At 46.0% G+C, this 21,767-nt stretch overlaps 1 long non-coding RNA gene across 2 annotated transcripts; it reads left to right on the top strand.

Annotated features, from left to right (window-relative positions):
- Window positions 1-251: 251 nt before the first annotated feature.
- Window positions 252-20,840, top strand: LOC123364749. Of its 2 annotated transcripts, none has more exons than XR_006577250.1 (4): window positions 252-324; window positions 10,318-10,467; window positions 13,005-13,161; window positions 20,691-20,840. It is a non-coding gene; the product is annotated as an uncharacterized LOC123364749 (long non-coding RNA). The 2 variants fall into 2 exon arrangements; XR_006577249.1 differs by having other exon boundaries at window positions 279-388.
- The last annotated feature ends 927 nt before the right edge of the window (window positions 20,841-21,767 follow it).

The following is a 21,767-nucleotide window of genomic DNA, read 5'->3' as shown; positions in this document are numbered from 1 at the left end:
TTTGTTTGGTCTTTACCTTGACTTCTACTTCCTTCTGTTACTGGAGCAACACCAGGATCCCATCCTCGTCGCCAGTGTTATGTCCTAGGGGCAGCCGGTGTAGGAAGCAATCACTTGAGGCCAGAGAGCAGACAGCTAACCAAAACCTCCATTTTATTTACAGGAACAGAGAGCTCACTCCGCCGGTTGAAACCGGCTGAGCTATCCCTTAATAGTCTAACTCAGTTGCCATAGTAACAAAACCCATGACAACCAAATACACAACAGCCTTCACAACAAAGCCAGAAAATATGACCATTAACTGTCACATGGGACTTTGCCAAGGTACTTATTTAGAGTGGTAGATGAACAGAGAAAAGAAAGGAGGAGAGGGAGGGACAGCGGACAGGTAGGAAGAGTGGGAGGCTTCCAAAGAGCACTCTTCTCAACATCTTGTGGTTTTAATTCAGACTTCTTTCTAAGGGTGGGATTTTGTTCTTTGCCTCGCTGGTGTAAATCGGGGTTAAAACTATTGTCTTCAGTGGAATTACTCCAGATTTACTTCACTGTAACTGAACAGAACTGGCTCTTTATAACCATATGCCTTGTTAGGGACCACTTATTCTGTAACTGAATTATAGACTGTCTCGTTCTGGGCAATTGCTGCATAACTTCAGGTCACCTCGGTGCCAACTGGAGCACTGACAAGATACCTAATAAAGCAATGGTAAGTGCCTATTGGGAGCTATATTATTATGTTGTATTATTTATGTAGCATCATTGTGCTCTAAACACATAAGACCAGGTGCCAGGTTCTGCTCTCATTTACACCAGCATGACTGAGGAATAGCTACACTGATTTCCATAAAGTTGCTCTGGAGTCAATCTGCTTTCACATACTGGATTTGTGTGGCATGGATTGTTTCCAGTCTGTGCTCGTACGCACGTGGAAGACAGGCATTTCATGTCATCCAATGTCATCTGTGGACATAGACTGACACTGGGACAGGGCCTGGTTCAAGGATGATTTGAGCTCTGCCCCTGAAGATGGAAGCTGATATAGGTCCTTGTGAAATTAGCTGAGTAATAGCATTTCCAGATTTCACTCTTTACAAAGTTGGAGTCCTCAGCTCTCACAGGCAGAAGCCCATCTCCTGAATATGTTACCCTGCTACCAGATGTTCTTAAGAATAACAAGGGCTGGTTCAAATAGATAGGAGTCCCTCTTAAAACAAACTCCACCAGCTTAATTCTCTCTCTCTCTCTCACTCTCACTCTCACACACACACACACACACACACACACACACACACACACACACACAATTTCTGGGAACACTAAACTACCGTCCCTGGGTACCCTTAGTAGGCAATACTTCCTGCTTGGGAGCACTGAGGCTGTGTATAAAAGAAGGAAAACTTTAGGGGGAAAGGGACCACAGCACCAGCTTGGGAAAACACAGCAGCAAGTGAGTAAGTAAAACACTCCCCCACAATAACTTTGTCAGTATTCCATTAACCCAGTTCCCCACCCACCAGTGTGACTGTCCAGGAGGCAAATGTCCCTTTATCATGTCCCTTCCCTGTCTGCTAAACCACACTCATGGTTTGGTGTCAGTGGCTAGTGTGGGGCCAGAGTCCTGTCTCCAGTCCCTTGGGAAGTGCTGCCTGGGCCTATCCCGAAGCTCCCCCACCCAGCCCAGTGTCACAACCTACCTCTGCCTAGAAACACGCTTTGGCCAAGACTGGTGCTCTGGGTTGCTAGTACCGCCTTTAACCCCCTACGTGACATTCAAGTGGCAAATTCATAGAGCTGGGCCTATGGTTCTCTTAAAGTGGCTCCGGAGGAAGTCACTTCTTGCAGAATAACTATTTCCATTGCTGTTCAATCCAAGACTTCACTGAGAGATGTTCAGATGCTGATTTGATGACATTGGTTGTGCCTCAGCACATAACAGGGCTAGGGAGGGTTGCCAACTTTCTAATCGCACAAAACTGAACTCCCGAGCCCCGCCCCTTCCTGTAGGTCATGCCCCCTTCTCCACCCCTTCTCCAAGGCCCTGCCCCACACTCACTACATTCCTCCTCCCTTGGAGGCTCACTCACCCTCATCCTCACTCACTTTCACTGGGCTGGGGCAGGGGGTTGGGGTGCAGGAGGGGGTGAGGGCTCTAACTTGGGGTGCAGGCTCCAGGGTGGGGCTGGGAATGATGGTTTGGGGTACAGGAGGGGGCTCCAGACTAGGAGGTGGGGCAGAGGGATTCAGGGTGTGGGAGAGGGCTCGGGGTTAGGCTGCAGGGCGGGTGAGGACTCTGTCTGGAGATGCAGGCTCTGGGGTGGAGCTGGGGATGAGGGGTTTGGGGTGCAGGAGGGGGCTATGGGTTTGGGGGGGCTATGGGCTGGGACAGGAGGTTGGGGCTCAGGATTGGGGCATGGGCTTACTTTGGGCGGCTCCCGGTCAGCAGCGCAGTGAGGAGGCTAAGGCATGCTTCCTGCCTGTCCTCACGCCGCGCTGTGTCCTGGAAGCAGCCAGCAAGTCCGTCTCCTAGGTGGAGGTACAGCAGATGGCTCTGTGTGCTGCTCTCGCCCACAGACACCACCCCCACAGCTCCCATTGGCTGCTGTTCCCGACCTATGAGGAATGGCCTTCTTCTGAAAGCCAGCAAAATTATTCCCATGCAATGAAATGATAAAATTCTTCTGAGAGGTTCTGACCAACCATAGGTTTTGTGTTGTCTTTGGTGACCAGGTCAGCAGAGCACGCACAGCCCTAGCACCAATTCTGTTTATTGTCTACACCAGCAACCTTTCCCAAAGATCAGCATGAAATGTATCTATGCTGATGACATTGCTTTGACCACACAAGCACAGGATTTACCTACCAGAGAACAAATCCTAACTAAGGACCTTAAAACCCTGGAAAGGTATTTCTTATATTGGTGTCTAAACCAAAACCCCCTAAGGCTGTTGTGTAAACAATCAAAAGGCTAGGGCAGAACTGCACATGGATTTCTGTGGCCAGCAAATAAGGCACAATCCTACCCTGAAATATCTTGTTGTGCCATTAGACCAAAGCCTCATATACCACCAGCACTTGAAAAACGTTCATGACAAAATAAAGATGCATGTAAATCTCATCCAGAAAGTAGCAAGAATGATCTGGGAAGCCAATGTAAAAAACTCTATGGACCTATTTACTGACCCTTGTCTACTCCACCACAGAACATTGCCACCTAGCCGGACACATAGCTCCCACATATCACTCGTCAATTCTCAACACTCTCATGTGAATTATTACAGGCACAGTAAAATCAATGCCACAGCAATCGCTTCCTGTACTGGCAGATATCCACTCACCTGAAACTGGTTATGACATGAGAATTCTTCATGAGTTTCATCGTATTTGAGGGAACAAGGACCTTCTAGTACACAAAGACTTAAATAATATACTGAAATTCCAACTCAAAACCAAAAAAACCTTTTTGGCTTGCAGCACAAGAATTCGAAGACATGGGCTTTTCCCCTGAAGATCAATGGGGAGCCAAGTTGGAAGGATGCCCATGTCCTGAAGAAACACCTCAAAGACTCAGCCAAAGAACCCAATGGCTTTTCACTTGCATGGAAAATGTCCACTTTGAACCACATCTGCCCATTGCATGGCAGATGTGCCTACCTTCTCCATAAATGGGGACTGAGATACAGTCCTAGTTGTGATGGTGGAAATGGACTTCAAACTATGAAACACCTCATCAATATCAATGTCCCAAATGATCATATCTCGGTAGTATCTGCCATTCACTCCATGTTACCGGGAGCAATCAATTGGATCACCAACCTAGACTTTGCTTTTTTTAAGCCATACAAAAGAAAAAAGGAAGAAGAAGATCCCCTAAGCTTCCTCTCAGAACACTTGCCTGTAAATCTTAGGAAAAGCAGCCAGGATTGCCCAACTCTGTTTCAAGGGCAATGCAGATCAGACCCCACCGATTTACTCCTTTGACTTCTGGATTTGAATAATCCACTGAGCTTTTATTTCACCAGAGTAATTATAACATAAACATAATAATAGCTTTCAGTAACCCTTCTACTTCTGATTCCCAGAAGGAAAACCTGATTTGATCCGAGCTTGGCAACGCTTCCTTCCTGATAAATCTGGCTCTCCGACCCCTCCCCTCATCTTGCTCCCTCTCTCCTCAGGAGCCAGCTGACCATCATTCAAATTCAAACCCCCCCATAGTACCAAACAGGCAGCCCAGGCAGGGGGGAAGCTACTGTCCAGGAGTCCAAGCCTCTGTGTCTCTGTGCACCAGCGGCTTTACACACCCTCATACAATTTTGCTTAACAACACTTATCCTATAAAAGCTTCTCCTATCATACAATTTCAAGTTAACATAGTCCCTTCTCCACACTCAGCAATAGTGTTTTCAGCTTTACTTAGTGCCTGGGTAAGAGGTGCCTCACTGGTGCTCACACAGCTCTGCTGCTTTCCTCTGCAGCTTCAGCAAAGAGCCCTCTCTGCCTTGCACCCCTTGAGAGGTCACCTCTGTATCAGCTCCCATCCAAGAACCCTCGCAACATCACAGTGTAGAGGAGCTAGTAGTGAAAGCAGAAGCCTGGCCACCAGAGAGACACTCCTTGCCCCAAAGGAGGAGCCTTTTCCCTTCTTAGTTTGTCTCAGCTAGCAGCCCAGTTCTGGACTTTGTACAGTTATGGTGACTCCCAAAGTCTTACTGAAGGAATTCTGGGTGAAAAGCATAAGCAAATGAAGCTCTCAATAGCCATAGTTCCACCTGCTCACCAGTAGATAGGGGCAGATAACTCCTTCCCCTCTGGAGCTTCTTTCTACTGCAGCTCTGGGTAAGTAGCTTATGCCAGTGGAGCAGCTCTGTGGCCATTCTTTCCACCAATTCACCAACATTTGGGAGCAGAAGGCAACCTTACCTTAGAGGGGGAGCAGAGTTTACCCTCTAGAGTTTAAATCTGTAATCCTCTCAAAATACAATATCTGGAGCCTTGGAGTACCTTAAAAATATTTAGCATGAACATGTTGACAGCCCAATGCTTGTCAAATATTTTCAGCAAAAGATCCTTATCCAACTTCCATTAAAAGCCAAAGGAAAGATTCCCATTGACATACATAGGGACTGGACAGGGCTCCAAGGATGGAGCAGAATTATCCTGTGATACATAGGGGGAATTCAGACTGAATCTCAGATAAAAAGCTTCCTGACAGTGATAGATATTCAGGGCCGGTGCAAGGAAGTTTCGCCTAGGGCGCGAAACTTCCACCTTGCACCCGCCCCCAGCCTGTGGCAGCTCCCCGCCCACGCCACCCTGAGGCGCCCCCTGTGGCAGCTCCCCCCCTGCCCTGAGGCGCCCCCCCCCCCGCAGCTCCCCGCCAGCCCTCTGCTCCGCATCCTCCCCGAACACGCCGCCCCTGCTCTAATTCTCCCGCCTCCCAGCTGATTGGCACTGCAAGCCTGGGAGGCCGGAGAAGTGGAGCAGCCACCATGCTCCGGGAGGAACTGCTGTAAAAGAAAAATTGGGGGCATCGCTTTTGGGCGCCCCCAAATCTTGGCGCCCTAGGCAACCGCCTAGTTCGCCTTAATGGTAGCACTGGCCCTGTAGGTATTTAGATGTGGAACAGTCTCTCAAGGGAAATGGCAGAAGAGCCATCACCCTGGACCTCTAAAATTAGACTGGGCAAAACACTAACAAATGCACTGAACATAGTCCTTCCTTGGCAGGGAGCTTGCTGGGATGATGGTCAAATGCTACTAAGGACTTAGCTGCTCATCCATCTCTCATGGAAGTCAGTGGGATTAGAATAGCAGAGGGAGTTGTGGCTCAAAATGGAGGTGCACTGGCAGAGCTGTGCAGGGGTCTGGACTAGCTGGGGTATTGCTACTCATGAGCAAGTCACATTAGCTGAGCTATTTGGGGACCTCGAAACTGGAACGGTGAAGGATGTTTCAGAAGTGCCTGGTGCAGAGGGTGAGATTATGTGAAGCTTCAAGACTAGAAAAATCAGGAGTGTTGTAGTTCAGAATTGAGATTCATTGGCCAAGCTGTGCCAGGAAGCTTTCAGTGTGACTTCCTGCCCTGTCTACGCTTCTATACCATGCCCATCTCTGTAGACTTACGCTAGGGGTTTGGTGAAACCTTGTTGAAGCTGATGGCCATACTAGCCACCCTTCGTTAAGGATAAATTTAAGAAGCAGTTAAGCTCCTTTTGGCGTAAGATAGTTGAAATAGTAGGAGTCACTCTCTAAAATGTAGGCACATGTACGGTTGGTCAGGAGCTGAGCTAGCAGGTGGACAGGGTTGACTGGGGACTGAATGCAAACACAGAAACTGGGCGTTGGTTTTGGTAGCGCTATGGAGGGGAGGAGGGCAGCCAGAGCCAGAAAACATTACAGAACCAGACAGACAAGGCAGCAAAAAGCCAAGGGCAGACAGAGAATCACTTGTAGCATAACCCTGAGAGAAAGCTTAGAAAGAGCTTTTGAGGCAGAGTGCTGGTGGAAAAAGAGGCTTGGGCTATACAGCAAGGACACTGTTTCCTGTTGTTTGACTCCTGTTGTTTGTGTTCAGGGAGATACGACTCTCTGTACATAAACAGGATTGCACCAAAAAAAATACCTCACTCCATCAACAATTTCTTTTCCAAATGGAAACAACCCACAAGACCCTGAATCTTGGCTAACTGCTCAGGTCAAATTGGGTAAGAGTAGTACCATCAGCCTGTGCCTGGTTCAGAAAACTCAGGATTAGCTCTCTCGCTTTCATGGACATGGCATTAATTCTGAAATGTAATAAAACACATTTCTAAAGATATAGTTCAACATTTGTTCTAACAACTAGTTATCGGTGGCTGTTCAGTATATATGTTTAAAAGTTGGATGTTGTGATAGTTACATTCAAATGCCTTACATGGTAACAGTCCAGTTAAAATTACAGTTTTCTTTTGAATTACTGTTTGAACTTATAGCTAGCCTGTATTTTCATTGAAGAAACTCATAAAACTTCATGAGACAAATTAATCCCAGTAAGCTTAATGGAGCTACAATAGGCATGAGTTTAACCACAGGATTGCTTATATCAAATGGCAGTAGAATGTCTCTGCCTCCTGCCTATTTTTTACCATGACATGAAATACAGCTCTTTTCATATAGTGAGAGTTTCCACTTGCAATGGATGTGTTGAGTCTGAACTTTTGATGAACTGAAACTTAACTCAGACTTGATGTCTCTGTCTGAAACTTTTAATCAAAGCTCTGACCTGCAAACTACTCATGACACCCACCCCTCCCCTTAAGTAGCCATCTCCCCCTTTGTCTTTTCTAATTTACATTTTAACCTGTTTTATCCTGTAGAATCTTGATTAATTATGCATGACCATTATGATCTGTTAATCACTTTGTTTACTTCTGTGTATAAATATTGATGCTCAACCCTAATAAACTTGCCACACTTACTCCGAAGCCTTTTAAGCTAAGGATAAGTGTGAGCCCATTGATCAACGAAGTGTTGTCTGGTCTCTGACAGATTGTGAGCCCCATACCAACTCCGCACGAACTCGGGTGCTGGAGAGGTGAGTAAGGACTTGCTTTTTACCTAACACTTTGGGGGCTCGACCACGTACTGATGTTTCACTATTGGGAGGGGATCATATGACCGCGTGCCAGTTTCTCTCCCTACAGGCTTGCCTCCATACCCTTTGGAAAGCCTCGCAGTTTTCCCAGACCGTGCCACTAGAAGAACAAATCCACCCGTTCCAACCAGGGGACTTCGTCTGGGCCAAAAAGTTCGTTCGTGGCAACACCCTCCAGCCGAGGTTTACTGGACCCCACCAGGTTCTTTTAACAACCCAGACTGCAGTGTTCCTGAAAGAACGCAAATCCTGAATCCACCACTCCCACGTCAAGCCAGCCGTAGTGAACCACAGTGACGGACCAGCAGCTCTTGCCACCACTGAGAACACTGCCTCTGACCAGTGGACCAGCTTACCTCTTTCAGACATCAGACTTAAATTGACTCAAAAAAAATAAGAGGACCTTTTATTCTGACAACTGTATGTTTTTTATTATGCCTTTTTAGTTTATTTTCTGCTTATAAAAATAATGCTTTTATTAAATATTCCCACGAGGTTAAAACTCGTATTTTAGAAAATAGAAGTAATTGCTGGGTATGTACTCAATTTCCAGTAAATGCAGAACAGGGACTCCCCTTCACACCCATTCCCCTGACCACTGCTAATATGACTTGGATGCCACCAGCTAGAATAAAAGATCCAGTCCAACACAATCTTACATGGGACAAAACAGGAGTGCCAATTAACAGATATCTCAGGGTAACAAATCAGACAGAATCACTGTGTTTTGTTAAAAAAAAGGGGTCAACTTTTGTGGAAACCAGTAAATGCAACATGTATTTTAATGGCACCGCCTTTAGTAAGAATCTTGGCTTCAAGCCTTGCGCATCCCACTTATCCCATATGTGGATCCCTCACCCCGATCCAACTTTTTCATGGGTGGGCAAGCCTTCAAAGTCAGCTTTTAAGAAGCCCTGCTCAGATCACAAGGGTGTCCAACTAATTGTTAAGAAATATACAATTGCCTTCTACAACTGCTCAAGCAGTACTACACTGCACTTTAAAAACACCACTAACAACGACCCCTCTGCGTTACTAGGGGAACAGTGGTCCAACGGGTGGTGGGTTACCTCCTACTTTAAAAAATGAAATACCCGAAACGCAATGTATGGAACATACTGGGTGTGCGGGCCCAAAGCTTATTACTTTCTCTCCCCTGATTGGGCAGGGTCATGTTATTTAGCGTGGCTCACACCGCCTTCTCGCATCTCCCTCACCCCCCCCCCATTTTCCCCATGTTCGTAACATCCGTGAAACCTTCAGAGATATTAATATCCGTGATGGTTTGTCGTGGCAGCGGTGGGCTGGTCTTATTAGCTTGAGGGGTGGTGTCATCTGTCTACAGGGACTACTAGAATCTTTAACCAATAAAACTGCGACCCTATTTAAAAATCAGGCCGGGAAAATGTCCCAACTGCGCCAGTTAGCGTTGCAAAACCAAATGGCTTTAGACATAATGTTAGCAACCCAGGAAGGAACTTGCGCCCTCATAAATGAAAAATGCTGTGTTTTTGTAAATAACACCTACCCTGACACCTTTCAACGTACCAAACATCTAAGGGAAATGGCTAAGAACTACTCCTCTGGCCAGCCACCTTATGATTGGTGGTGAGCCTTATAAAATTGGCTGCCTGGATTTGGGTGGGTTAAAAAACTCTTGGTGGGTATTGTTGGGGCCATAGTAATCCTTATAATACTGTGTTGCTGTATTCAGTGTGTCCCCTCCCTCATAAACTCATGTGGGTCAGTTTATTCTTTTCCTACTTCAGCCAAAGGTCTTACTCTCTTCGAGTTGGCCCAGGCTGAAATTGCCAAGCGGCCCTTGGCTCCTTAAAATGGGGTGTAGCTTTTGGTAAATAGTTATCCCAAAGCTACAAATGGAGGAATGTTGAGTCTGAACTTTTGATGAACTGAAACTTAACTCAGACTTGATGTCTCTGTCTGAAACTTTTAATCAAAGCTCTGACCTGCAAACTACTCATGACACCCCCCCTCCCCTTAAGTAGCCATCTCCCCCTTTGTCTTTTCTAATTTACATTTTAACCTGTTTTATCCTGTAGAATCTTGATTAATTATGCATGACCATTATGATCTGTTAATCACTTTGTTTACTTCTGTGTATAAATATTGATGCTCAACCCTAATAAACTTGCCACACTTACTCCGAAGCCTTTTAAGCTAAGGATAAGTGTAAGCCCGTTGATCAACAAAGTGTTGTCTGGTCTCTGACAGATTGTGAGCCCCATACCAACTCCGCACGAACTCGGGTGCTGGAGAGGTAAGTAAGGACTTGCTTTTTACCTAACAGATGTATCAGTCACATAAAGAGGGCTACCATGGAAAGTTTTATATACTAGCAGCTCTTTTGAATCCAAACTACCTTGCACTCTGTAATGCTGCATGTCAGACATCAGCTAGGAGATTATCAACTATTTTTGTACGGGTAGGACTTTAGATTTGCACTGCTTTCCATGTTGGTATTTACAGGGAACGTGTGAGAATTATTTATGACGGTAATTAATTTCAGTTTCTAAATAGTGAGTTTCCAAAATGTTGCTAGAAAACTAATGTTACATTTTTGATGAGTTCATCTTCAGAGCTGGGGATGGCAGGTTTTTTGCCAGTTTGGCTTTTGCACTGAGAAAGCTCTCTCACACCTGAAGAAGATGCTCTGTATTGCTTCAGCATTTCAGGTGGATTAGCCAACAACGCACCAGGGACCAAGCAAAGAGCAAGAAAGTCACAGGAAGCAGCATTGCTGATAAACTGGTGGGGTTCAGCAAGTGTATTGATTTCAGACATACAGATTACTGGAGAAGGAATGACTCAAAGGCTGTAAGTGCACTGTTACATGCTATTAGCTGGTGCTCTTCTATTTCCCAGAATTCAGACTCACTTGTATGCAGTAGTTTCCTCTTACCAATCCACCAGGAATATTACAATGCTCTGGCTTTTTCGGGGGGAGGGGAAGGAAAGAGCAAAAGTGCAAGAAAGTGGCTCCTAGATCTATGCATGGAAGGAAGGGAACCTGCATGCACAGATTTCCCCTTCCTACCCCTTCCAGTGCAGAAAGAGGTGGGAGTCAGCTGCTACGACAGCACAGTCGCCCCCTTCTCAGCCCCGCCCCCAAAGGGAACTACATAGTGGGGGAGCAGGGATTGGAGGATTCACATTGTTCTCCCACCAGCCTCATGAAGAGCACCTGGGGAATGTAAACTAGCCAGGGGATGTAATACCTCTCCCTGGTGGGGAATCCCCTTTAAGGGTTCCCCTTTACAGGCACTCCCACCCTGTGGGGCAGTCCAGTGCAGCCACATGCCCAGGAAGCATATGGATGGGTGCTCCAGGGCTAACGTGGAGGGAGGGAACGTCTGTGCCTCCTGTGGATCCACTGAGATTGAGAACTGGGCCCTTGGCTGGTTTGGGGTAGGGCAACTCCCCCAACGGGACGATTGGGGGAAAACTCCACAAGGGGATCCCCTCCCAGGGGGGTTTATTACAGAAGGGAGGAATCCAGTCCAATGTGTTCAGTTTTTAAATGCCCAACTGCATGTATGTGAAATTCTATTTGTTCTACCACTAAAGAGGTATCCAGGAAATCAGGAGCTGGCCCACGGGGCACAGATCAACGATTCTCCCCAAAGATTCCTGTCTACCAGGCCAAAAAGTGACAGTGATGGTGCTCCTTGGTCCATGAGCATCTGAATCTAAACACATCTTTGGATAAATTCATTTGCGGGTGCCTCTCTGCCTGGCACACATTACTGAAACACACTGAGCCAAATGCATCCCTGGTGTAACTGCAAAGCAGTCACTGGCGAAACACCAGGGTTGAACTTGACCTGCTATGTTTTGTAAACACAATGTGTGTGTAAACAGTGCCCTCTGCCTTTTAGAGGAAATAGCTTTGTTTTTTATTTCACTTTCCCGGTGCATCATTGTAAATGGGTCTTGCCTGAAATATTTTGGTTTTCAGAAGAAAGTGTTCCGCTTTTGTTTGTTTTGGGGGTGTTTTGCGTGGAGGGCAGGGGGAGAAGAGAATTTCAGACCAGTTCTAGTAACAACCTAGTTTGTTCTCATATTATTTCCCAGCGCATAGTACACGAACACCCTGGCTACAGTTTTGAAAAAGCCTCAGCTGATTTTTAGCTCCCACACCAAATCAGGTAACACAATGGTCAGTTTCGGCTTAGCTTTGAAGGGGGCTCAGATTTGAAATCCTAAATGCAAATGAAGTGTCAGCCCATGAAACCAAGGTAAAAGTCTATAACTCCCTGCAAACTGGTACTGCTGAGCTCCAGTCAAACGGCCCCAGTTATTTTTACTGTACAGCAGTGGCCAGCTTCATCTGTGGCGTCTTATCTCCAAAGCTTCATAGCCCCTAACCTACAGTAATAATCAAAAGCTGTTGCTCAGCCAGGACAAGATCTGTTAGGGCTCTACATGGGCCTGCGGCAAAGATGCATGTGGATTAGAGATCTATATGCGAGGCCATTGAGTGACAACCGCAGAGGTCCATGGGCAATGGGGAAAGATTCCAGTCAGCACAGCCGCATTGTTCATGTGGTGTCCCTGACGGCCATTTCACAAGGCAGCATTGGTGTCAGCTTTTCCGCTCTCACAACAGGCAGTAAAGTGCGTCTATAGTACTTCAAAAGGCCTGGTAAAGGAGCGTTACAGCAGTCACCAAACAGGCCACTAACAGTTATCTTTAGGGATGAGATAAAACATCAAAGTGATTGATTCCTGGCTCTCTCTGTCATAGCTGAGCATCAGCACCCAGCAGCAGTATATGAATCCCCTGGCCTGCCTTTCAGCCGAGTGTGAGTGAGAGAGAGTGTGGGGGTGGCTTGTCAAATCCTCAATGCCCTTTTTTAGTCAGATTGATCGCCTCATCCTCTGCAGCAAGCCTTTTGGAGAATCCAGTGAGGCTTTAAAAACAAAACAAAAACCCCAACCCTTGAAACTACACTAGAAAACATTCCCAGAGAAACACATAGGTGCCCTGACAGCTAGATGTACAATGGTAAATGGTGACCACCCGGCAGCTAAAAGTAATGTACATTTAATGAACCAAAACAATAAAACAGCCCCATAGAGCACCCCTAGGAACATCCCATACCCCTGGTCCCAACCTTCCCCCCAATCCTTAGCAAATACATAGCTTGTAAAAAAAAAATCGCTGTTGTTTTACTAGATGGCGTTTTCCAGGCAGTGGGGGCGGGGGGGAATTGTGGACAAGAAGGGAGGGAGAACAACTCTGCCCTGATTTAGTTTGAACTAGCTCGCGGATTAGTGCTGATTGTCTACTTGAGAAGCTGTTGCCAAGCTATTTCCCCCTCCCCGTCCTCTTTCCCCATCACCTAATACAGATCATGTCATATGCTTCTCAACGGGACAACAACATGTCACATTGTGAACCTGGAGAAAAGAAGAACAGCTCTTATCTGAGTCCCGCCTACTGTGGAGAAGGTGCTGGCTGACAGGAGATAGGAGCAGGCTCGCCTGAGAGACCCTTCCTGGCTCTGGGTAAGCGTTCGGATGGTGGCTTCCTGAGTCAAGTACTGTTGAAGAACACGTGGTAATTTAATAAAAACTGCATTGCTTCATAAGGCCCCGTTAACTATATTCTGGGCCAGAGCCTCAGCTGGTGTAAATTAGCCTCCCTTCATTTGCTTCCGTGGAGCCATGCCGGCTGATGATCTGGCCCTCTGTGCTGAGGCCACACTGAGAAAATCCTTCTGATTGTGTCAGTCACATGAAGGCTTAAGGCCAAAGTTTAAAAAACAGCCTCTCCTTTTGGACGGTTCTGTTTCTGGGTACCTGACCGTAGACACCTAGAAGGCAACACAGTTAAAAGCCATTTTGTACAATGTGAGTTCTAGAGTGAATTGCAGCAGGTAACGTTAAAAGGAAGTTGACACTATACAAAACTACTTTCTTGGTTTGATCGGCGGAGGAAACATTACTAACTGAGGCAGTGACAGCTTGTTGTCTGATCCTGGGGCAAGGTAGATGTGCTATGTAACTTTCACAGATCAATTCTCCGTAAGAGACTGTAGCAGAAAATACATCACAGCTACACTGCGCCACCCAAATGAGGGAGATAAATTATTGAGTGTATAATGGACTGACACAAAAAAGGGAAATGTTAAGGTCAATTTTGCAATGGGATTATTTTCAAAGGGAGGTTAAGGCAACAACATTAGAGACGTTGCAAAGTAGCCGAGATGAAACGCTGATGGATTGAGTGTAGAGGTCTGCCTTCCATTAGTGATGGGGAATGGCTTAGCCGGACCCAAGAGGTCACGTCCACCTAGACCAGCGTCTATCACTTCACGATGAACAATGAAAAACTGTGATGCAATTTGATATTTGAATGTGAATAATGGAAAGCTGTCAACTAAGTGAGGAGAAAAAAAATATGTGATAATGTTTAGCATTGTCTGCCTGTTTAGACTGACGTAATAATAATGTTGAAGGCCGGATGGCGAGGGGGTTAGTAATGGGCAGGGAGAGGGACTTTCACCTGTTCATCACTGGTGTGACAGCTGTTTGAGAGCCCATTTAAACTGAGTTGGGAGTCTCAATACAATTATTAGTAGGCAAATATCCACATCTTAAAGATACCACAGCAACTGGCCTACAGACCAGAGACAGGCACCTCCTCCACTCAGGCTCCTCAGCCACAAACCCACTGCTGGAGTTGAGCACCCAAAACAGGCCAGCTGCTTAGGGAGCCAAAGTGTCTGTCTCCTGCTCCCACTCACCCTACGGTTCCCTGCCCCCAGCTCTCTGCTTGCAGGTACTATGCTGCCCCCACACCCTCAATGAATCGGTGTCCATCCCTTCTGCTGGAGCAGCTGACAGATCTCAGAGCACACCTACCAGATCAGGCCCTGCTGGTAAGCCAGGCATTCCCAGCAGCTCGTTAGCTGCGGGCTGAGGTCAGGGTTAGGTGGTTTTACAGATGCTGACTGGTAGAAACTTTAGGCAGCAGCTGATTGGCAGTTTTGAAAGTGTCAGTGGCACCTACATGGTGATCGTAAGCTCCTGTGGGAGGTGGTGAGGACTAATGGAGAGGGGACTTGACAGGGATTCAAGAGACTGGGGCTTTACCCCAAGGTCGCCCAGCAAAGCAGTGGCAGTCAGTTCCAGCTTGGTGCCTCAGTTTCCCCTTCTGTAGAATGGAGTTAATGATGCCAGACTTCTTTGTAAAACACCTTGAGATTTACGCTATACAATAGCTAGGTATTACTCAGCCTGCCTTGCTCCACAGAAAGCAGCCAGAGGAGAAGGGGGAGGAGGAGGATGTAACTTTTAGCCCAGTGGCTACAGCACATGCCTGGGATGTGGGAGAGACAGGTGCAATTCTCTCCTCTGCTTGACAGGGAGAAAGGATTTGAACAGGGTCTCTCCTCTCAGGAGAGTGCTCTAACCACTGGGAGAAAGTATAATTGGACACCACCACCATCTCCTAGGTAATAAAGGTAATAATTGGAGATATACCAATCTCCTAGAACTGGAAGGGACCTCGAAAGGTCATCGAGTCCAGCCCCCTGCCTTCACTAGCAGGACCAATTTTTGCCCCAGATCCCTAAGTGGCCCCCTCAAGGATTGAACTCTCCTCTGGACAGATTTTGATTGGCACCCAATCCAGTAGGTGGTCCCATTCATGAGATAGGCGAGTGAGTGCCTGTATTCCCCTGGCTCATGAATGGCTCTGGGGCTTAGGTAGGAGACGCCTAGAGGGAGGCAGCAGTGTGCACGCCAAGAGGCTGAAACATCAGCGCCTAGGGAGCTTTACTCTGAAAATGTAGGCACCAAGTTATTTTAGGCACCTATAGGGTTCAGCAGGAGTTCTGTGATTTGCAGTGGAACCTAAACTGGGACTTAGCTTTGTGGACTCCACCCTCTGTGCCTTAGTTCCCCCATCTGTAAAATGGGGCCAGTAGTACTTCTCTCTCTCCTGGGGAGCGGCAAGAATAAATGCACTAATGATTGCGAGGTAGCGGGATACTCTGGTGATGGACACCATTAGTACCTTAGGTAGATAGAGTCTTTGGTGAAGGGGCTAGACTGCATCAGAGGAGTGGGCCCAAGAATGATGTTCTTCTCATGGCAAAACACAGATACTGAACCAACCTTTAAACAGGCCTGTTCTCTACTTCCAAGGAGGCTGGATGATTGTGAGGTGATCTGGGTCTGGGGCAAGAGGAGGCTTGTATAAAATGTGAAGTCTCTCAGGCTGTGTTTGAAGTAGCCCCAACACTTCTGTTGGAGAGGAGTCGGTTCGGATACTTGCACAATTGATACAGCTATGATACATCTTATTGCGCCAATAAACCGTAGCCTGCAACCTAATTAATGTAATTTACAAGAAAATTATTGTAGGCGTTTATTTCCCAGGGATTTTTGCCCTTTATTTTCTCTTGCCATAAAGTGGTCAGAAAAGTCTCTTGTTGCTCAGTAACCAGGGGACTAGAGCTACATAGTTCACCCTCCGACTCAGGAAAACAGGCTTAAATTTCAGAAAATGTAGATTGCCAGCAGTTTTTTTTAAGGTCATCTTGTGCAAAATTACTTACTGAGTTCCTAGAGAGATCATCTTCTCATCTCTCCTGGAAGTGGATTATAATGATCATGTTTGTGGTTCTGTTGTTTTCAGACCTAAAATACAGTAAAAGCTGTTTTATGCGGCATGTTGGGGGAATGGGGGGTGCCAGTAAGTGAAAAATGCCAGTTAACTAAGCGGCAAGGAGTTTGGGTGTGGGGCTGGGGGTTGGGGTGACCTGTCCCGGCTGCTCCTAAGTGGAGGCGTGGCAGGCTGGGAACTGTGGCCAATGGGCACTGCAGGGGTTGCGCCTGCAGGCAAAGCAGCACACAAATCCGCCTGCCGCGCCTCCACCTAGGAGCGGCTGGGACAGGATGCTGCTTACAGGAAGCCACCTGAGGTGAGCACCCCCCCGAATCCAGCACCCTGGACCCCCTCCCATGCCCCAAGCCCAAACTCCCTCTCAGAGCCCACGCTCCACAGCCCCTCCTGCGCCCCAACCCCCTGCCAGCCCCGCACCAACCGCACCATAAACCAGACTTTCAATGAAGATCAGAAATGCTGGTTTATAGAGCTTTCCGGTTGATGAGGTGCTGGATAAAACAGCTTTGACCATATTCGGATACATTGAATACACTGGGCCTCATTTTTTAAAAACAGCCTTTTTGTGCTGTCAAGGCTGAATCCCCACTCTGGCACCTCGAGTGCAGGAAGTGGGGGCCCGCAAGGATTTTAAAAATTAATACTGGCCACTCCAGGCTTGTATTAAACTCCCAAGGTTACAGCTTCTCTCTGACTTTGGCTTGGTAAATGCTGCCACCACTCAAATGCAAAAAAAACCCCTTTGAATCCAGGAAGGAACACTTGGGAATTCCTCCCTGTGGGGTACCCTCAAGCTCTTTCTCTCTCACTCACACACACATCAGGAAGAGCTGAGAAAGGAAACAAAGGAAATTAGCTGTGGCTACCAGCTAATCAAATAACATGCACAAACCTCTTAGGACACCTAAAATCCAATCCTGTTCTTTAAAAAGGTAAATTTTATTAAAACAAAAGGGAAAAAAATTATCTGGAATGTACGCTTTTTGCTAGATCTTAAAAGAAACAATTACAAAAATTAAGCACCCAAATAGCTTTCTTGGGGGTTCAGTTTAAAGGTTACAAGCAAACAAAAGCATCTGGGATTAGCACAGAGGAGATCCACAAGCCAAAATAAAGAGAATAAACCTGATCATGTCTAGCTAAATATCCCTAATTTACTTACATATCTGGGGAGTTTCCAACAAGTAATTCTAGGTCTGATCTGATGAATTTTCATACCTGGTTCAAGCCTTACACAGTATTCCTGCTTATAGCATTGCTGCTTCGTGTTTCCTTCTCTGGAGAACAACAGACAAAAGGAAAGTTTTTTTTCCCAATTTTTAAAAAGTTCTAGCCTCCCATTGGCTCTTTTGGTCAGATGCCCACTTCCGTTCCTTTTACCTGTGGGTTAACCTTAACAGGTAAAGCAAGTAGAGAACAGCTACTAAGAGGAATTTTATAGCTAATTGGCGGCTGGGTGTCCATAAACAGAAGCTACCCCCACTTCATTTATCACACGTGCATACAAATTTTGCCCAGTAAATAATTGCACTTGAAATATGGACACATGTTAACATTTAATCTTCTGACTACCAGGTTACATCAGTAATTCAGCCAGTCAGACTTAATAATTTAGATGCAGATACTATGTACAGGGCCAGAGCAACCCATTAGGTGACCTAGGCGGTTGCCTACAGTGCTAACATTTGGGGGGCGGCGACCGCGGCGGCCGGACCTTCTGCCGCCTCTGTCGGGGGCGGCATTTCAGGGGCGGGACCTTCCGCCGCCTAGGGCAGCAAAAAAGCTGGCGGCGCTCCTGACTATGTAAATTGCATAGAGTTGGCATATTTGACTGCTAGGTGAACATTTAAGGTCAGATTTTCAAGAGACCTCAGCAGCCACAATGGGGGCCAGTTTTTCAAAAGAGCTCCAAAATAAGTGTCCAGAAGAGCTCAGCATCCTGGTTACTAAGCTCTCTCGAAAATCTGTGCCCTACTGTAGGCGCTGGCACTTGCCTAGGGAGAGAACACAACACTTTTACTAACCGCTTGGATTTCTGGGATCATCTAGTTCACACTGGGCACACTCAGGGGTCCAATGCAAACTGCATCACAGTCAGTCTGTAGCGAGGTGGTCACCCGCTCCAGCCCTGGAAGGGTTAAAGCCAGCCCTGGGAGAGGGCTAGGCTGTGAAGGGAAGCCTGGGCTGATTGGGGAAGGCAGTAACAGCTGGGGCCATGCCCCAATCAGGCCCAGCTGGTCCCTATAAGAGGCTACGAGCCAGAAGCCCAAACAGTCTCTCTCTGCTTGTAGAGAGAGAAGGGCCTGCCTGCTAGGGAGTCAAGCAAGGTACTGAGAGTGGAGCAGAGCTGGGGGAAGGCCATGGGAGCTCCGGCCTGGAAAACCCCAAGCTACGGCCTAGTCCAAGGCCAATTGGGTACTGGGGTTGCAGATGGCAGCCCACGGGTAGGCCGAGGCAGCAGGTCCAGACTCAACCTTGCCTATGATGAGTGGCTTACACTGCGGTCTGCCCAAGGGTGCAGGGGTGAGTTGGGCACAGTAGCCTATAACTGAGGCAAGGTGGGGGTAGTGGGTGGGGGTTCCCCTGAGTGGGGAGACCTGGAGAAACAGTGGGGGTACTGCTAGGGGGCAGCACCCAGTGAAAGGGTCACCTGGGATCTGGGAGGGACACGAGGGCCAGTGGTAGCATGACACTGGCCAACGGGGCGCTCCGGAGGCTGGAAGCTAATTTCCCAAGATGACCAGCAGGAGGTGCCACAGCGCTGAGTCCCAGACTGTTACACAGTCCTACAATAGTAACTTTATACCTACCCTTACTGTTTGCAAAGGACAAGTTTCTGCTTAGCTAGGGGGAAAAAACAGGTTTTTAATTGAATTGCCCTTGATAAACCATGATGTCAAGAAATTTAGGAGAAATTTTTACATGGAATTCCCCCAAAATGTTTCCTATAGTTGTAAAAATGTTGTTTTAGACATTATGTGAAACCCAGAACCAAGCTTTGGTTTTTCCCATCTTCCGTGTAAAGCACGCTAACATTTCTTAAAAATAAAAATTGTATCCATTTTAATAAAAAACCAACCACCAGTGCATAACCACAACCAGAAGTCGGGGCTTGATGCGGAATTGCTGGGGGAGGTTCTAAGGTCTCTGTTAGACAGATGATCAGTCTATGTATCTTTTGATGATGTTACAAGATTTGTTGATGAAAGTAATAGTGTTGATGTAACTTCCTTAGTCTTCTGTAAGGTGTTTGACTTGACACCTCATAACATTTTGATTAAAAAATAGAAGGATATAAAATTAACATGGCACACAATAAGTGGATTAAAAGCTGGCTAATTGTAAATGTAAAAATTGTAAAAATCACGACTGAGCATGTGTGTTTCTACGGGGGTCCAGCAGGGATCAGTTCCTGGCATTATGCTATCTAACAGATTTATTAATGACCTGAACAAAAACATAAAATCATCCCTGACAATATTTTCAGATGACCAGAATTTGGGGGAGTGGTAAATAATGAAGAGGGCAGATCACTTGATCCAGAGTAGTCACGATCGTTTGGTAAGCTGGGTACAAGCAAACAGTATGTGTTTTAATATGGCTAATTATAAATGTATACATCTTGGAACAAAGAATATAGGTCATACTTGCACAATGGAGGACTCTGTCCTCAGAAGCAATGACTGAAAAAATATTTGTGGTAGATAATCAGCTGAACATGAACTCCCAGTGTGATGCTGTGGTCAAAAGGACTAATACAATCCTTGGATGCATAAGCAGTGGACTCTTGAGTAGGAATGAGAAGTTATTTTACCTCTGTATTCGGCACTGGTGTGACTGCTGCTGGAATACTGTATCCACAATTCAAGAAAAATATTCACAAATTGGAGAGGGTTAAAAGATTAGAAAAACCATACCATATAGTGATAGACTCAAGGAGCTCGATCTTGTTATCTTAACAAAGAGATGGTTAAGGGGTGATGATTACAGTTCATAAGTAGCTACATGGGGAACAAATATTAAGTCATGGGCTCTTCAATCAAGCAGAGAAAGGTCTAACACAATCCAATGGCTGGAAGATTAAGCTAGAACAGGAAATAAGGCATTAATTTTTAACTTTAAACATTTAATTAAAATTAACCATTGAAGCAATTTCCCAGTGGTGATGGTGGATTCTCCATCATGGGCAATTTTGAAATCCAGATTGAATGTTTTTTCTAAAAGATTCTCTAGGAATTTTCTCGGAGAAGTCCTATAGCCTGCGTTATACAGGTCAGACAAAATGATCACAAGAGTCCCTTCTGGTCTTAGAGTCTGTGAATCTATGATCATAATAATTCCTTCTGGCCTTAAAATCTAAGAGAAGCGGTAGTAAAGTCATGGTATTTCTCACATTTTGCAGATTCACTTAGAGGAGGTTCAGGAGTCTCCACCATAAACTGCTAGACACTTCATCAATGAAGACCACCATTCCAGTCAGTGGCAGATTAGCAACAGGGCCCTAATCCTGCAATTAGAGCCTTACCTTTATTGTTACAACTATACTAGTATAACTCCCTGTCTGGGCACTTATTCCAGAATAAAAGTGCCTTCTTCCAGTTTAGTTTATATCATTTCCAAAGTGACATAATTCCTGGCTATACTTGGATTACCTTTCAATTGTGTTAATAAGGCAATTGTGTACTTGGGGACCCGCTCTCTGAGTGGAGTGGGTGGGAGATACAGACTACTGTGAAGCATGAAAGGGTCATTTTCTTCCTTCTATGGGTAAAGTACAATTTATTTATTTTTTAAAAAGCTGTTATCCCTTTAAGATTTGCTCCAAGATGAGTGGAGGAGAAGGTCTTACACCTTTAAAACCATTGACAACTCAGGCAAGGCTTTGCGTTGCCAGCCTCATGAGCAAACTGCTTAAGGCTATTCATAATTCAGCTTTCAAAGGTATTCAAAACAGCACAGTGAAGATACAGCTTCCAGCAGACATATCCCAATTTCAATCTAAATAAACAAGCAAAACATTTTTTATACTCAGGCATTTGGCTAAAAACCTCCTTTTTTGCCTCTGCAAGTACAGCAACAATTAAAACTCGATGGCTCTAATTACGCCAGCATGGGCTGTTATTTTCCAATCAGTGCTAAAATGTGTTGATGTTAACAGCAGCGAGCCATTTTTTTTTCTCTTCCAATAACCTCTGTTACTCACCATCTGATGAAAGGAATATAAAGATTGGTATTTGACTTTGTGGAAAAGCAATATCTGCTCCTGGAAAAGCTCACCCCAGAGCAGAACAAAGCCGCTGTTCTACCTTCCCTTCTGGTTTACTTGTCTAATTTGCTACACATAATAACCTTGCCAAGCTCCCAATCTTTTTTCAAGAGTGTATACACTTTAGCAGTCCATCTATTCAGCCCTCCTGAGTAAAGTGCTATTAGAAAGAACATGATTTCCTTTAACTTCAACAAGGCTCTCTAATACTTG

Source organism: Mauremys mutica, chromosome 2 (assembly GCF_020497125.1).
Source record: "Mauremys mutica isolate MM-2020 ecotype Southern chromosome 2, ASM2049712v1, whole genome shotgun sequence".
In the NCBI taxonomy this organism is placed as follows: Eukaryota; Metazoa; Chordata; order Testudines; family Geoemydidae; genus Mauremys; species Mauremys mutica.
Note: the sequence above shows the minus strand (reverse complement) of the source record. Positions and strands in the feature narration are given on the sequence as shown.